Source organism: Pogona vitticeps, chromosome 2, assembly GCF_051106095.1.
Source record: "Pogona vitticeps strain Pit_001003342236 chromosome 2, PviZW2.1, whole genome shotgun sequence".
Lineage (NCBI taxonomy): Eukaryota > Metazoa > Chordata > Lepidosauria > Squamata > Agamidae > Pogona > Pogona vitticeps.
The window spans coordinates 220,699,443-220,715,942 of NC_135784.1; the positions used below are offsets into that span (position 1 = coordinate 220,699,443).

At 39.5% G+C, this 16,500-nt stretch overlaps 1 long non-coding RNA gene across 1 annotated transcript in view; it reads right to left on the minus strand.

Annotated features, from left to right (window-relative positions):
- Nucleotides 1-8,318: 8,318 nt before the first annotated feature.
- The window catches only part of LOC144586567 (uncharacterized), a 29,467-nt gene continuing 21,285 nt past the window's right edge, over nucleotides 8,319-16,500 (minus strand). Inside the window, exon 2 of the long non-coding RNA XR_013541451.1 lies at nucleotides 8,319-12,506. This is a non-coding gene — a long non-coding RNA (uncharacterized LOC144586567). The remainder of the gene's footprint in view (nucleotides 12,507-16,500) is intronic.

Here is a 16,500-nt window from a genome sequence, read left to right on the forward strand (position 1 = left end):
CAAATAAAAAAAGAGATAAACCGAAAGAGATCATTTTTCAATATTGCTAGAATGAAATCAAAAAGCGAATGATCATATTTCAGTGTACTAAGGTTAGCACAGAAAACCTATAAAGGCTAGAATGAAGTTAATGAAGAATGAACCAGAATGAAGCGATCATTTAATAGGGGTAACGTGAGGAAGCGAGTGATCATGTTTGTTTTATTTACATCATTTACATTCATTTACATCTTTTAGCCTTAATATATTGAAAAAACATCTTTCGTTTTTTTCTGTTGTTCTCTCTTGATTAATATCCTAGCCAATACCCTTCTTCTTTCTCGCGTTAGTTCTTGATTTCCTTCATCCTAGCTAGAATATAGGTTGTTTTTGTTGGTTCTTGATTTACATCATTTAGTAAAAAAGAACATCAGAAAGACGAGAAAACCACTGTGTAAAAAGGCTAGAATGAAGTAAAGCAAGAACGACAGAAAGAAACGAAGGATCATTTTTCAATGACTTGGTAGAATGAGGTATATCGAGGAAGAACAGAAAGAAGCGAAAGAGATCATATGTAAATCCAGAAAAACAATTGAAAGAGGCTAGAATGGTTGACCAAGAAACAACAAAAGAACAAAAGCGAAAGGATATTTAAGAGCGTGAAGGAAATTTTAAAAGAACAACAGAAAGATCCGAAAGATATCATATTTCAATGTATTAAGCCTAAATGATGTAAATCAAGAAACAACCTGAAGATTCTAAAGCCTGGAATGAAAAAAAAGAGAATCAAAAGCGTTTCATTGTATTAAGGCTGGAATGAAGTAAAACATGAAAACAACGGAAAGAATTGAAAGTGTTGTGTTAAGGGTAGAATGAAGGAAAAAGAACAAAAGAGAAGCGAATGCGGTCAATTAAAAGAATTAAGGCTAGTATGAAATAAGGAAACAACATATGTATCATAGTAGGCATCCTTCAGTCTCGAAAGACTATGGTAGCGTGCTCTGTATGGAGGACTTGGAACAGCGTCTAGTGTGGCTGAGGAGGCCAATTCGAGAGTGACAATCCCTTCCACACTGGAGACAAATCCAATCTGTCCCCTGTCCAGCTCCCTGGTTTTGCTTCCTTTGTGACTTCCTCTTTGCCTCAGCCTGCTGGACAAGGGTCTCTTCAAATTGGGAGAGGCCGTGATGTACTGCCTGCCTCCAGGCTGAACGATCAGATGTCAGAGTTTCCCATCTGTTGAGGTCTATTCCTAAGGCCTTCAGATCCCGCTTGCAGATATCCTTGTATCGCAGCTGTGGTCTCCCTCTGGGGCGATTTCCCTGCACTAATTCTCCATATAGGAGATCCTTTGGAATCCGACCATCAGCCATTCTCACAACGTGCCCAAGCCAGCGTAGACGTCGCTGTTTCAGTAATGTATGCATGCTGAAAATTCCAGCTCGTTCTAGGACTACTCTATTTGGAACTCTGTCCTGCCAGGTGATACCAAAAATCCGTCGTAGGCAACGCATATGGAAGGTGTTCAGCTTCCTCTCCTGCCGGGCACAAAGGGTCCAGGACTCGCTGCAGTACAGGAGTGTGCTCAGGACACAGGCTCTATAGACCTGGATCTTGGTATGTGTTGTCAGTTTCTTATTGAGCCATACTCTCTTTGTGAGTCTAGAGAACATGGTGGCTGCTTTCCCAATGCGTTTATCCAGCTCGACATCTAGAGAGAGGGTGTCAGAGATGGTTGAGCCAAGGTACACAAAGTCATGAACAACCTCCAGTTCTTGTGTGGAGATGGTAATAGAGGGAGGTGAGTCCACACCCTGGCCCATGACTTGTGTTTTCTTCAGGCTGATTGTTAGTCCAAAGTCTTGGCAGGCCTTGCTGAAACGATTCATGAGTTGTTGGAGGTCTTCAGCAGAGTGGGCAACAATGGCTGCATCGTCTGCAAAGAAGAAGTCCCGCATGCATTTCAGTTGGACTTTGGTCTTCGCTCTCAATCTAGAGATTAAAGAGCTTTCCATCTGATCTAGTCCGGAGATAGACACCTTCTGTTGCAGTTCCAAAGGCATGCTTCAGCATGACAGCAAAAAAGATCCCAAAAAGTGTTGGTGCGAGGACACAGCCCTGTTTCACTCCGCTTCGGATGTCAAAGGGATCTGATGTTGAGCCGTCAAAAACTACAGTGCCTTTCATTCCATCCTGGAAGGACCTGATGATGTTAAGGAGACGAGGTGGACATCCAATCTTGGGAAGTATTTTGAAAAGGCCATCCCTGCTAACCAAGTCAAATGCTTTTGTAAGGTCTATGAAGGCCACTAAGAGTGGCTGTTGTTGTTCCCTGCATTTCTCCTGCAACTGTCGGAGGGAGAATACCATGTCAGTGGTGGATCTATTTGCTCGAAATCCACACTGTGATTCCGGATAGACTCTGTCTGCAAGCACCTGGAGCCTCTTCAGAACAACACGGGCAAGCAGCTTCCCTACAACGCTGAGAGATACCACGGTAGTTATTGCAGTCACCCCTGTCACCTTTGTTCTTGTACAACGTGACAATGTTTGCATCCTTCATGTCCTGTGGTACTCCACCTTCCCTCCAGCAGAGACAAAAGATTTCATACAGTTCGGTGATGATGATCTCCTTACCGCATTTCAGCACTTCAACAGGGATGTTGTCCCTTCCAGGTGCCTTGCCAGAGGTGAGGGAATCCAAGGCCGCATTTATTTCTGCTAGGGTTGGTTCTCTGTCCAGCTCTTCCAAGACACGCAGGCACTCAATGTTATCTAATGCTTCTTCGGTTACTACATTCTTTCTGGAATATAGCTCGGAGTAGTGCTGCACCCAGCGTTCCATCTGCTGTGCTCGGTCCTGGATGATCACACCTGTAGTGGACTTCAAGGGAGCAGATTTCTTCTGTAATGGACCTAAGGCCTGCTTGATACCATCATACATTCCTTTGATGTTACCTGTGTCCGCTGCTATCTGTATCTGAGAGGAATGCTGAAGCCAATAGTCATTGGAGCATCTCCTGGCAGCCTGTTGGACTTGGCTACGAGCGGCTCGAAGAGCTTGCAGGTTGTACTCGCTAGGACAGGCTTTGTATGCTGCTAGAGCTCTTCTCTTATCCTCAATGGCTGGCATTAACTCCTCCGAATGGGCTTCGAACCAGTCAGCCATCTTTCTGGTTTTCTTGCCGAAGGTGGACAAGGCGGTGTTGTAGACAGTGTTCTTGAAGTGTTCCCATCGTTCAGGTGCATTTACATTAGCTGGACCTGGAAGGGTTTCCTCGAGTGCTTGGGCAAATTCCTTCACTTTTCTTTGATCGCGAGTCTTGTTGATGTCAATACGTGGTCTTCCTTCCTTTTTCATGTGATACAATTTCTTTGTTCGCAGTTTTACTCTACTACACACCAGGGAGTGATCAGTATCGCAATCAGCACTCTGGTAGCTGCGTGTGATCGTAACACTAGGAAGGCTAGAACGTCTAGTGAGGATCAAATCGAGCTGATACCAATGCTTGGATTTTGGATATCTCCAGGAAACTCTGTGTTGCAGCTTCGTATTAAAGAATGTGTTGCTGACACAGAGACCATAGTAACAGCAAAACTCCAGTAAGCGTTGGCCATTTTCGTTCATCTTTCCAATGCCAAAACGGCCTAGACAAGTGGGCCAAGAATTGTGATCAGCACCAACTCTAGCATTAAAGTCTCCAAGAATGAACAGTGACTCTCTTTCAGGGACTTTTTTGATAGTAGCTGCCAGATCGTCGTAGAATTTGTCTTTCACTTCTGTAGTGGATGACAGTGTTGGTGCATATGCACTAATGAGGGTGACTGGTCCTGCTGATGAGTGGAGCTGCAGAGACATTTTTCTTTCACTCCCCGTAGTAGGTGGAACAATGGATCTCAGCAGATTATTTCTGACTGCAAAGCCAACACCATACTCCCTGGTCTCATTCGATGGTTTTCCCTGCCAGAAGAATGAGAAGTTTTTTTCTTTGACAGATCCCGAGTCTGGCAGTCTTCTCTCTTGCAGGGCAACGATGTCCATCTGCAGTCTATTCAGTTCCATGTCAATGACAGCTGTCTTGCGCACATCGTCTATTTCTTGCAGGTCGTTAGGAAAGCCGTAGTCAGGAAAGCCAGGGGTCATTGTCCGTACATTCCAGGTGCCCAGCTTTAGGGCAGAAGTTTTCTTATGATTGTTGCATGGTGCACGGTTGTCGATCTGCTTGTCGGGTTTCACCCTAAACCCCACGCACCCCGTGAGGTTAACAGACCGTGGCGAGGTAGCACCTTACTGGCTGGGGGCTGCCCAGCTTAAGGCGGGCAGTATCTACCTAGTGAGGTGCAATGACCTCTCCCACCATCAGAAGTAGCCCCTGGCGTCCTGCTCTACGCCAATTGAGCAGAGACTTATAACCGGTAACTGCTACTTCCCATGTTGTTTCGACGCTGTATGCGAAGCTGGAGTGTCCTCTCCAGAGCACGAAGCCTGGGTAAAATAGTATGGAGGATAGGCTGTTACCCAAGCAGCAAATCCCCCCTCTCCACATCGCTGAAATGGTTCAGTGGAAAGGCAAGAGCCAATACAACTGGTTCCAGCAACGTCGCAGGAGTTGGCAGAATGAAAGAAAATGCCTCCGGGACTCCGGCTCCCGATTTTGCCTCGAGGTTATCTCCTGAAGCCCTTTCCATAAGTGGATATAGCCACAGGGCAGTGGAGGTTTAAATTTGGAGTTTTCCTTCTCCTAGATGGGCTGCCTTCCAGGGCTGACGAGTCCCACCTACCCGGCCTGCTCTCTTTTACCAAATTAAGTAAGAGATAGGATTAGGGAATTTCATGTGACACACTCTCCTCCTCATTCTCTTTTTAAAGCTGAAATTCTGCCCTCCTTCAGGACATCCATATTCAGCATATTGGGGTTGGAGATAGAGTTAGAGTATTTCGGCGCGCGGTCCAGTAAAATCAGGATTCAAACTACCAGGCCCTCCCACTAGGCCACGTGATGAGCCGGAACAAAGAGACAGGAAAAAACAGACTTCTCCACAAAAGGCCTACCTTCCTCTTGCTTCCCAGCCAAAACCCTTAAGGAACATGAACACAGGCTCCAGTAAAATCAGGATTCAAACTACCAGGCCCTCCCACTAGGCCACGTGATGAGCCGGAACAAAGAGACAGGAAAAAACAGACTTCTCCACAAAAGGCCTACCTTCCTCTTGCTTCCCAGCCAAAACCCTTAAGGAACATGAACACAGGCTCCAGTAAAATCAGGATTCAAACTACCAGGCCCTCCCACTAGGCCACGTGATGAGCCGGAACAAAGAGACAGGAAAAAACAGACTTCTCCACAAAAGGCCTACCTTCCTCTTGCTTCCCAGCCAAAACCCTTAAGGAACATGAACACAGGCTCCAGTAAAATCAGGATTCAAACTACCAGGCCCTCCCACTAGGCCACGTGATGAGCCAGAACAAAGAGACAGGAAAAAACAGACTTCTCCACAAAAGGCCTACCTTCCTCTTGCTTCCCAGCCAAAACCCTTAAGGAACATGAACACAGGCTCCAGTAAAATCAGGATTCAAACTACCAGGCCCTCCCACTAGGCCACGTGATGAGCCGGAACAAAGAGACAGGAAAAAACAGACTTCTCCACAAAAGGCCTACCTTCCTCTTGCTTCCCAGCCAAAACCCTTAAGGAACATGAACACAGGCTCCAGTAAAATCAGGATTCAAACTACCAGGCCCTCCCACTAGGCCACGTGATGAGCCGGAACAAAGAGACAGGAAAAAACAGACTTCTCCACAAAAGGCCTACCTTCCTCTTGCTTCCCAGCCAAAACCCTTAAGGAACATGAACACAGGCTCCAGTAAAATCAGGATTCAAACTACCAGGCCCTCCCACTAGGCCACGTGATGAGCCGGAACAAAGAGACAGGAAAAAACAGACTTCTCCACAAAAGGCCTACCTTCCTCTTGCTTCCCAGCCAAAACCCTTAAGGAACATGAACACAGGCTCCAGTAAAATCAGGATTCAAACTAGCAGGCCCTCCCACTAGGCCACGTGATGAGCCAGAACAAAGAGACAGGAAAAAACAGACTTCTCCACAAAAGGCCTACCTTCCTCTTGCTTCCCAGCCAAAACCCTTAAGGAACATGAACACAGGCTCCAGTAAAATCAGGATTCAAACTACCAGGCCCTCCCACTAGGCCACGTGATGAGCCGGAACAAAGAGACAGGAAAAAACAGACTTCTCCACAAAAGGCCTACCTTCCTCTTGCTTCCCAGCCAAAACCCTTAAGGAACATGAACACAGGCTCCAGTAAAATCAGGATTCAAACTACCAGGCCCTCCCACTAGGCCACGTGATGAGCCGGAACAAAGAGACAGGAAAAAACAGACTTCTCCACAAAAGGCCTACCTTCCTCTTGCTTCCCAGCCAAAACCCTTAAGGAACATGAACACAGGCTCCAGTAAAATCAGGATTCAAACTAGCAGGCCCTCCCACTAGGCCACGTGATGAGCCAGAACAAAGAGACAGGAAAAAACAGACTTCTCCACAAAAGGCCTACCTTCCTCTTGCTTCCCAGCCAAAACCCTTAAGGAAAATGAACACAGGCTCCAGTAAAATCAGGATTCAAACTACCAGGCCCTCCCACTAGGCCACGTGATGAGCCGGAACAAAGAGACAGGAAAAAACAGACTTCTCCACAAAAGGCCTACCTTCCTCTTGCTTCCCAGCCAAAACCCTTAAGGAACATGAACACAGGCTCCAGTAAAATCAGGATTCAAACTACCAGGCCCTCCCACTAGGCCATGTGATGAGCCAGAACAATGAGACAGGAAAAAACAGACTTCTCCACAAAAGGCCTACCTTCCTCTTGCTTCCCAGCCAAAACCCTTAAGGAACATGAACACAGGCTCCAGTAAAATCAGGATTCAAACTACCAGGCCCTCCCACTAGGCCATGTGATGAGCCAGAACAAAGAGACAGGAAAAAACAGACTTCTCCACAAAAGGCCTACCTTCCTCTTGCTTCCCAGCCAAAACCCTTAAGGAAAATGAACACAGGCTCCAGTAAAATCAGGATTCAAACTACCAGGCCCTCCCACTAGGCCATGTGATGAGCCGGAACAAAGAGACAGGAAAAAACAGACTTCTCCACAAAAGGCCTACCTTCCTCTTGCTTCCCAGCCAAAACCCTTAAGGAACATGAACACAGGCTCCAGTAAAATCAGGATTCAAACTACCAGGCCCTCCCACTAGGCCATGTGATGAGCCGGAACAAAGAGACAGGAAAAAACAGACTTCTCCACAAAAGGCCTACCTTCCTCTTGCTTCCCAGCCAAAACCCTTAAGGAACATGAACACAGGCTCCAGTAAAATCAGGATTCAAACTACCAGGCCCTCCCACTAGGCCAGGTGATGAGCCGGAACAAAGAGACAGGAAAAAACAGACTTCTCCACAAAAGGCCTACCTTCCTCTTGCTTCCCAGCCAAAACCCTTAAGGAACATGAACACAGGCTCCAGTAAAATCAGGATTCAAACTACCAGGCCCTCCCACTAGGCCACGTGATGAGCCGGAACAAAGAGACAGGAAAAAACAGGCTTCTCCACAAAAGGCCTACCTTCCTCTTGCTTCCCAGCCAAAACCCTTAAGGAACATGAACACAGGCTCCAGTAAAATCAGGATTCAAACTACCAGGCCCTCCCACTAGGCCACGGGATGAGCCAGAACAAAGAGACAGGAAAAAACAGGCTTCTCCACAAAAGGCCTACCTTCCTCTTGCTTCCCAGCCAAAACCCTTAAGGAACATGAACACAGGCTCCAGTAAAATCAGGATTCAAACTACCAGGCCCTCCCACTAGGCCACGTGATGAGCCAGAACAAAGAGACAGGAAAAAACAGACCTCTCCACAAAAGGCCTACCTTCCTCTTGCTTCCCAGCCAAAACCCTTAAGGAAAATGAACACAGGCTCCAGTAAAATCAGGATTCAAACTACCAGGCCCTCCCACTAGGCCATGTGATGAGCCAGAACAAAGAGACAGGAAAAAACAGACCTCTCCACAAAAGGCCTTCCTTCCTCTTGCTTCCCAGCCAAAACCCTTAAGGAAAATGAACACAGGCTCCAGTAAAATCAGGATTCAAACTACCAGGCCCTCCCACTAGGCCATGTGATGAGCCAGAACAAAGAGACAGGAAAAAACAGACTTCTCCACAAAAGGCCTACCTTCCTCTTGCTTCCCAGCCAAAACCATGATATATAGATGCGCTTCTTTCTCGCTTTCTTTCTTGATTTCATTCATTCTAGCTTTAATACACTACAATAAGATGTCATTAGGTTGTTTTTGTTGGTTCTTGTTTACATCATTTTGGTTTACATTGAAATATGATATCTTTCGGTTCTCTGTTCTTTTTCAATTTCCTTCATTCAAATTGTAACAATTAAGTATGAGTTCGCTTCATTCTTTTGTTTTCTTGATCACCCTTACACTGAAATGTGATCTCTTTCAATAATGGCTTTTTTCCCTTTACTTCAGTCTAGCCTTACTACTCTAGAACGAGCTTACGTTCTAGCTTTAGTACACTGAAACATGATCTCGTTCGCTTCTTCGTTATTTCTTGACTTCCTTCTAGCAATACACTGAAATATTATATATTTTGCTTCTATTCATTGATTTACAAAATTCTAACAATTCACTGAGAAATGCTCTTTCCGTTCTTTCTGTCGTTCTTTCTTGGTTTACTTCATTCTACTTTTAAACGGTTTTCTCTTTCGGTTCTTTTTTTACTTTTTTTCTAGCCTTAACAAACATGACCTCTTTTGATTCTTTCTGATTCTTATTTGATATCTATTCTAGTCTTAATACACTTAAACCTGATCTCTTCCGATTCTCTCTGTTGTTTTACTAATTTCATTCTAGCTTTGTAACACTAAAACAAGCTTTTAGGTTGCTTCTTTATCTGAATCTAGCCTTAATACCCTGAAACATGATATTTTCGCTTCTTTTTCTTGTTCTTTCTTGATATCCTTAAGACATAAACATGATCTTTCGCTTCAGTTGAAATATGATTTTCCATTCTGTTGTTCTTTCGATATACCTTCTCGCCTTATTACACCAGAACAACTTATGTTATTTCTGTTGTTCTTAATATATGATGTCTTTCGCTCCCTACTGTTCTTTCTTGATATACGTCATTCTAGCCTTTATACACTGAAAGATGATTTCTGATCTTTCGCTATTCTTCATTGTAGCCTTCTCTTAAACATGATCACTTTCGCTTCTATTTTTGTTCTCTCCTTATTTCTTTCATTCTAGCCTCAATATTATTAATGCTCGCATTCGCTTGTTTGTTCTTTCTTTATCCATTCTAGCCTTAACACTGTTAAATATGATCTTTCGCTTCATTCTCTTGTTGTTTCTTCCTTAACTTTATTGTAGCTGTACACTGAAATATGATCTCTTTCAAAACTTTGTTATTCCTTCGATTTACTTCGTTCTAGCCAATATAGAACAAGCAGTCTTTAGGTTAAAAACCGTGAAGCATGATGCTTTCGCTTCTTGTTCTTCCTTTACTTCCTACACTAATATTAACAAATATGACCTTTCGCTTCAGTCTGGTTTTTTTTCTACTTTCTAGCCTTTATACATTGATCGCTTTCGCTTTTTGTTTTCGTGATTTCCTTCACTCTAACAAATATGATCTTTCGATTCATTCTGTTGCTTGTCTTGATTTCAGTCATTCTAGCCTTTATACACTGAAATATATTTCAACACTTTCTGTTGTTCTTTCTTGATTTTCTTCATTCTAAATATATAACAATTCCTTTAGGTTGTTTCTGTTGTTTCTTCTTGATTTACATCATGTAGCCTTAAGAAATTGAAACATTATCTCTTCCGTTCTTTCTTCATTTACTTTCTAGACTTTATACACTTTCGCTTCTTTTTTGTGTTCTTTCGTGATTTCCTTCAGTCTAACCTTAAATATGATCTTTTGCTTCATTCTGTAGCTTGTCTTCATTTAAGTCATTCTAGCCTTTATACACTGAATTATGACCTCTTTCGGTTCTTTCTGTTGTTCTTGCTTGATTTACTTCAAGCGGTCTTTAGGTTGTTTCTGTTTCTTGATTTTAAATCTAGCCTTAATACCCTGAAACACATTTTCTTTTCTTTCTCAGGTTCTGGATATCCTTAACACTTAAATATGATCTTTCGCTTCATTCTGTTCTTTCTTGATTTCCTTCATTCTAGCCTTAATAGCATAGGCATCCTTCAGTCTCGAGAGACTATGGTAACATGCTCTGAATGGAGGAGTGTCCTCTCCAGAGCATGAAGCCCGGGTAAGGCAATATGGAGGATAGGCTGTTAATATACTATAACTTATTTATGTTGTTTCTGTTGTTTCTTCATGTAGCCTTAATATATTGAAACACGATCTATTTTACACTTAAATCATGTTTCAGTGAATTAAGGCTAGAATGAAGGAAATCAAGAAATAACAAGAAGCGGAAGATCATATTTCACTGTACTAAAGCTAGAACAGAAACAACCAAAGCTTGTTCTAGTGTATTAAAGGCTGGGACGAAGTAAATCGAGAAAGAACAACAAAAAAACCCCGAAAGAGATCATGTTTCAACGTGTTAAGCCTAAATGATGTAAATGAAGAATAAAACAACCTAAGAAAGATTGTTCTCGGTTGGCTAGAATGAAGAAATCAAGAAAAAGCACTAGAAAGAATCAAAAGAGATTACCTTTCATTGTGTTAACGCTAGAATGAACCAAAAGATGTAAACAGAATGAATTGAAAATCATATTTCAGTGTTTAAAGGCTGGAATGAAATCAAGAAAGAACAACAGAAAGAATTTCTTCAGGTTGTTTCTTTTTTTTCTTCTTGATTTACATCATGTAGCCTTAATACATTGAATCACGATCTATTTTACACTTAAATCATGTTAGAATGAAGTAAACCAGGAAAACGACAGAAAGAACCGAAAGACTTTTTTCAGAGTATTAAGGCTAGAATGATTTAAATCAAGGAAGAAGAGAAAGAAGCAAAATAGGTTACGTTTCAGTGTATTAAAGCTACAATGGTAATCAAGAAATAACGAGAACGAAGCGAAAGATCATATTTCAGTGTACTAGCTAGAATAGAAACAAACGTAAGCTTGTTCTAGTCTATTAAAGATAGGATAAAGTAAATCGAGAAATAACAGAAAGTATTGAAAGAGGCTAAAATGAAGCAAATGAACAACAGAAAGTCGTTTGTGTTCAGGTTGGAAAGAAGGAAATCAAGAATGAAAGCGAAAGTCTTTCAGGTTATTAAGGCTAGATTCAAAACAAAAAAGAAAAAGTAAAGACAGCTTGTTTTAGTGTTTTAGTGTTGCAAAGCTAGAACGAAAAAAAAAATCGAGTATGTTTATTAAGGCCAGAATGAAGGAAAACATGAAAGTAAAACAGAATGATTTGAAAGTGTATTAAGGCTAGAATGAAGGAAATAAAGGAAGAACAAGAAAAAGCTAAAGAATCGTTTGAGGGCATTGGCTACATTTAAATCAAGAAACAGAAACAACCTAGAAACAGGTTATTCGTGTATTAAAGCTAGAATGAAGGAAATCAAGAATCTAGAATTTTCTTCATTCTAGCAATACAATGAAATATAATCTCTTGATATTTTGTGTTCTTCTTTCTTGATTTTCTTCATTCTAGTCAATACACTAGAAAAATCTTTAGGAAGTTTTCTTGGTTCTTGATTTACATCATTTAGGCTGATCATTGAAATGATCTCTTTCAGTTTTTTGTTCTTTCTTGATTTACTTCATTCGAGCCTTTATGCACTGAAAGATGGTTTTCTCCTCTTTCTGAAGTATGATCTTTTTCAATTCTGTTTTTCTTTCATGTTTTCTAGCCTTAATGCAACGTGATTCCGCTGTTTTTTTCTTGATTTTCTTCATTCTAGCGTTAGTACACTAGAACAGTTTCTCTACGTTTTCTGTTTCTTGATTTACATCATTTAGACAATACACTTAAACCTGATCTCTTTCGATTCTTTTTGATCTTTCTTGATTTACTTCATTCAAGCCTCGTAACACTAGAACAAGCCGTCTAGTTTGTTTCTGTTTCTTGATTTGAATATAGCCATTAACGTGAAACATTTTCGCTACTTTCTTGATTTCCTTCATTCTAGCCTTAACATACTAGGAAAAGCTCTTTAGGTTTCTGTTTCTTGATTTATATCTAGCTTTAATTCCCTGAAATATTTTCGCTTTTCTTTTTCTTTCTTCATTCTTAGCACTCTTAAATATATTTCGCTTCCTTCTGTTCTTCACTTCATTCTAGCTTTTATACACCGAAATATGATCTCTTTCAACACTTTTTTTGTTCTTTCTTTATTTTCTTCTTTCTAGCCTTAATAAAGACAATTTCTTTCGGATGTTTCTTGATTTACATTATGTAGCCTTAAGACACTGAAACATGATCACTTTCGCTTCCCTCCGTTTTTCCTTCTTGATTTACTTCATTCTAGCAGTACCCTGAAACATATTTTCTCTTTTTTTATTTCCTTCATACTAGCCTTAATACACAAATGATCTTTCGCTGCATTCGGTTCTTTCTTCATTTCATTTTCTTTCTAGGCTTAATACAATGAGACGTAATCTCTTTTGATTTTTTCTGTTGGTTTTCTTGGTTTTTCATTCTAGCCTTAATACACTAGAACAATCTTTTTTGGGGGTTAAGTTGTTTCCTCTGGAATTACATAATTTAGGCTTTAAAAACCTGATCTCTTTCGGTTCTTTCTGTTGTTCTTTCTTGATTTACTTCATTTCGCTGCACTGTTCGTTCATTTTCTTCATTCTAGCCTTAATAGACTGAAATATGATCTCATTCGCTACTTTCTCAAGGCTAGAATGAAAATCAAGAAAAAACAGGAAGAATCGAAAGAGTTTTTCTTCATTTTAAGTCTAGAATGAAGTAAAACATGAATGAACAGAAAGACCTGAAAGCGATCATATTTCAGTTTATATAGAATGAAGTAAATGAAGAAAGAAGGCAGCAACAAATCGTATTTGTGTATTAAGGCTAGAATGATGGAAATCAAGGAAGAACAAGAGAAAGAAGCGAAAATATAATGTTTCAGGGTATTAGGCTAGGTTTAAATCAAGAACCCTAAAGCTTATTCTAGTGTATTGACTAGAATGAAGGAAAGCAAGAAAGAACGAGAGAAAGCAAGAAAGAACAACAGAAAGATCGAAAGAGATCATGTTTCAATGTATTAAGCCTAAATGTTGTAAATCAAGAAGAAACAACAGAAACAACCTAAAGGATTTGTTATAGTGTATTAAGCCTAGAATGAAGAAAATTAAGAAAGAGCAACAGAATGAAGTGAAAGATCATATTTAAGGCTAGACTGAAGGATATTATTAAAGAACAAAAGAAAGAAACGAATGCGATTGTTTCACTGAATAAAGGCTAGAATAAAGTAAATCAAGAAAGAAACGAAAGAGATCATGTTTCAGTGTATAGAAGGAAGTAAATGAAGAAAAACCAGACTGAAGCGAAAGACCATACTTCACTGGTGAAGGAAATCAAGGAAGAAGAGAGAGACGCGAAAATGTGATGTATCAGGGTATTTAGAGTGATATCAAGAAAAAGAACCTAAAGACCGCCTGTTCCAGTGTATTTCTAGAATGAAATGAAGTAAACAGAAAGTAAAGAAAGAGATCATATTTCATTGTATAAAGGCTAGAATGATGTTAAGGAAGAAAGAACAACAGTGAAGCGAAAGATCATAATTGGGTTAAGGCTAGATTGAAACTAAGATGGAACAAAGAAGCGAGATCATGTTTAAAAGTGCTGAGGCTAAAATGGAAATTAAGAAAGAACATATGAAATCACGTTTCGTTTTATAAAGTCTAGAAAGAACAACAGAAAGAACCGAAAGAGATAATTTCAATGTATTAAGGCGAAATATCAAGATGAAACAACCTAAAGAAAGATTGTTCTAACGTACTAAGGCTTGTATGAAGAAAATCAAGAAAGAACAACAGAAATCAGATTACGTTTCCTTGTATTAAAGCTAGAATGAAAATACGAAGCAGCGAAAGACAGAAACAACCTAACGTAAGCTTATTCTAGTTTATTAAGGCTAGAATGAAATCATGAAAGAACAACAGAAAGAATTGAAAGATCATATTTCAGTGTATAAGGGCTAGAATGAAGTAAATGAAGAAAACAACAGAAGGAAATGAAAAATCATGTTGAAGAGTTTTAAGGCTAGAATGAGGGAAATCCAGAAGGAACAAAAGAAGCGAAGGCGATCGTGTGTGCATTAAGGCTAGAGTGAAGGATATCAAGAATGAACGAGAAAGAAGCGAAAATATGTTTCAGGCTAGAATTAAGAAACAACCTAAAGACAGCTTGTTCTAGTGTATTAAGGCTAGGATGAAGTAAATAATGAACAGAATCGATTTTTCAGTGTATTAAGGCTAGAAAGAAGGATATCAAGAAAGAACAGAAAAAAGCGAACGACGTCATGTTAAGTATTATGGCTAGAATGATGTAAATCAAGGAAGAACAGAAACATCCTGACAGCTTGTTCGAGTGTTTAAAGGCTATAACGAAGGAATTCAGGAAAGAACAACAGAAAGTAGCGAAAGAGATCGTTTAAAAGTATTACTTCTAGAATGAAGTCAATAAAGAAGCAATCTAAAGTAAGCTTGTAGAGATCACATTTCCGTGTATTAAGGCTAGAATGAAGTAAATCAAGAAAGATCAAAAAGAATCGAAAGAGATCAGGTTTAAGTGTATTGTCTAAATGATGTAAATCAAGAAACAGAAAACGTAGAGAAACTGTTCTAGTGTACTAACGCTAGAATGAAGAAAATCAAGAAAAAAACAGCGGAATCACGTTGCATTAAGGCTAGAAAACATGAAAGAAAAACAGAATTGAAAAAGATCATACTTCAGAAAGAGGAGAAAACCATCTTTCAGTGCATAAAGGCTCGAAAGAAGTAAATCAAGAAAGAATAAAAAACTGAAAGAGATCATTTCAATGATCAGCCTAAATGATGTAAATCAAGAACCAAGAAAACTTCCTAAAGATTTTTTTAGTGTATTGACTAGAATGAAGAAAATCAAGAAAGAAGAACACAAAATATCAAGAGATTATATTTCATTGTATTGCTAGAATGAAGAAAATTCTAGATTCTTGATTTCCTTCATTCTAGCTTTAATACACGAATAACCTGTTTCTAGGTTGTTTCTGTTTCTTGATTTAAATGTAGCCAATGCCCTCAAACGATTCTTTAGCTTTTTCTTGTTCTTCCTTTATTTCCTTCATTCTAGCCTTAATACACTTTCAAATCATTCTGTTTTACTTTCATGTTTTCCTTCATTCTGGCCTTAATACAATGAAACATACTCTTGATTTTTTTTTTTCGTTCTAGCTTTGCAACACTAAAACACTAAAACAAGCTGTCTTTACTTTTTCTTTTTTGACTTTCGCTTTCATTCTTGATTTCCTTCATTCTAACCTGAACACAAACGACTTTCTGTTGTTCATTTGCTTCATTTTAGCCTTTATGCACTGAATTATGATCTCTTTCAATACTTTCTGTTATTTCTCGATTTACTTTATCCTATCTTTAATAGACTAGAACAAGCTTACGTTTGATTGTTTCTATTCTAGCTAGTACACTGAAATATGATCTTGCGCTTCGTTCTCGTTATTTCTTGATTACCATTGTAGCTTTAATACACTGAAACGTAACCTATTTTGCTTCTTTCTCTTCTTCCTTGATATAAATCATTCTAGCCTTAATACTCTAAAAAATGTCTTTCGGTTCTTTCTGTCGTTTTCTTGGTTTACTTCATTCCAACATGATTTAAGTGTAAAATAGATCGTGATTCACTGTATTAAGGCTACATGATGTAAATCAAGAACAGAACCTAAAGGAATTGTTATATATTTAGAATGAAGAAAATCAAAAAAGAACAACAGTGTTGAAATATATTTCAGTGTATAAAGGCTAGAATGACTGAAATCAAGACAAGCAACAGAATGAATCGAAAGATCATATTTGTTTTACACAATGGTTTTCTCTTCTTTCTGATGTTCCTTTTTACTTCCTTTATCCAGCATTAATACACTGAAACCTGATCTCTTTCGATTCTTTGTTTTTTTTTATTTCATTCTAGCTTTGTAACACTAGTTGTCTTTAGGGTTGTCTCTGCTTCTTTATATGAATCTAGCCTTAATACCCTGAAACATGACATTTTGTTCCTTCGATTTACTTCATTCTAGCCTTAATACACAAGTTTATATTAGGTTGTTGTTCTTTATATCTCTTTCGGTTTTTTCTCTTCTTTCTTGATTTACTTCATTCTAGCCTTTATACACTGAAACATGATATCTGAGGATCTTGATTTCCTTCATTGTAGCCTTCTCTCAAATATGATCACTTTTATTGTTCTTTCGTTTCTTTCATCCTAGCTTCAATACTTTTAAACATGATCGCAATCTAAGAA